This window comes from Tupaia chinensis, unplaced genomic scaffold, assembly GCF_000334495.1.
Source record: "Tupaia chinensis unplaced genomic scaffold, TupChi_1.0 Scaffold000134_1, whole genome shotgun sequence".
In the NCBI taxonomy this organism is placed as follows: domain Eukaryota; kingdom Metazoa; phylum Chordata; class Mammalia; order Scandentia; family Tupaiidae; genus Tupaia; species Tupaia belangeri.
The window spans coordinates 141,669-143,438 of record NW_006159603.1 but is presented as its reverse complement, the minus strand read 5'-3'; positions in this window follow the sequence as shown (position 1 = coordinate 143,438).

The window sequence follows — 1,770 nt, the reverse complement described above, 5'->3', positions numbered from 1 at the left end:
TAACACTTTCAATACATCTTCCTATTCTTTCCTTGCTTGCATTGTTTCTTTTGAGAGGTCCAGTGTTAGCCTGATGGGATGACCTTTGCAAGTCACTTGTCATTTCTCTCTTGCCAGTTTTAGTATCCTGCTTTTATCTGTGGTCTTTGCCAGCCCGGCTAAGATGTGCCTTGGGCAAGATCTTCTTGGGTTGATTCTATTTGTGGTCCTTTGTATTTATTGGGTCTAGATGCTTGTGTGCCTCTCTAGACTTTGGAAATTTTCTTCCAGGATTTCATGGAGTAGATTTTCCATGTCCTTATTAATTTCTTTACCTTCTAGGATACCACTTATTCGAATGTTTGGACATTTAATGGAATCTAGTATTTCTCGTGTATTATCCTCATTTCTTTTGTTGTTATTTCCTCTATGTTTTTGGTGTTTTTTCTAGGTTAGAGATTTTATCTTCTAGGTTGGAGATTTAATCTTCAGCATGGTCTAATCAACTTTTAATATTTTCGAGAGAGGTTTTGATTTCCTGTATTACAGATTTCATCTCTACTAGTTCCATCTGATTCTTAGCGTGTCCATTTCTTCTTTCATATCATGGAAGGACTTCCTAACGTCCTATAGTTCATTGTCTCTTTTCTGCTCCAACTCATAGAATTTTGTCACCATGAATGTTCTAAATTCTTTCTCTGACATTTTGGTAACTTCCTCTTTTTTTTTATTTTTTTTTATGGAGGGGAGTTAACTGTGTCCTTTTGATGGAGACATATTTCCTGGTTTATTCAGACCTGATGCTCTTCTTCTACTTCTAGGCATTGGGAGATGTATTCACTTTTGAATACCTTTTAGGCGGTTATGTCTTCAACTAGGAACAAGTGTGTTTCCCTTTTGCTGTGGACTGATGTGTGCTGAAGTCTCCCTTCTGTTGTGTTTAACAATGTCTCAAGAGAAGTATTATATTCAGGTGTCTGAAGAGCAGAATATCCTTTGTCTCAGATGGTTCAGTAAAAGAGAGGATTCCAGGGATCCTTACCATACTAGGGCATTTTAGAACTGTGATTCTAAACCTGTCTAGTCCCTCCGGGAGGGCGGAGGATGAGTAGGAGAGGAAGATATAAGAGGGAAGAAAAGAGTACAAATAAGAATAAAGAAAAAGTCACACACTGTGCCAGGGGGCTGGAGATGAACCTGGGCCTCTGCTGGAGAGTGGAGGCCAGTTTGTGGGGTGAGGAAGAGTAGGAAATTAATGAAAGCCTTACCGTAAGACGCCCAAACATCAGAATAGTTATCATCCCAGAAGGTAATGAAACTAATAACTGCATAAAAATCTATTCCATGAAATCCTTGAAGAAAATTTTGCAAATCTAGAGAGGGACTCAAGTATCCAGACCCAAGAAATACAAAGGACCCAAATAGAATCAACCCCAGAAGATCTTTCCCAAGGCACATCTTAGCCAGACTGCCCAAGACCACAGATAAAGACATGATACTAAAACTAGCAAGAGAGAAAGGAGAAGTGACTTACAAAGGTCATCCCATCAGGCTAACACCGGACCTCTCAACAGAAACAATGTAGGCAAGGAAAGAATGAAAGTGTTAAGAGAGAAAGAATTTCAACCAAGATTATTGTATCCTGCAAGATTATCCTTCATATGGGAAAAATAAGACCTGAAAGAATTTGCCAGCACCAGACCAGCTCTTTAAGAAACCCTGATGAAAGTACTGTTCCAGGAAAACTACAGAACTAACAGAAAGAAACAAAGGAATAAAAGGCTGCTGTGA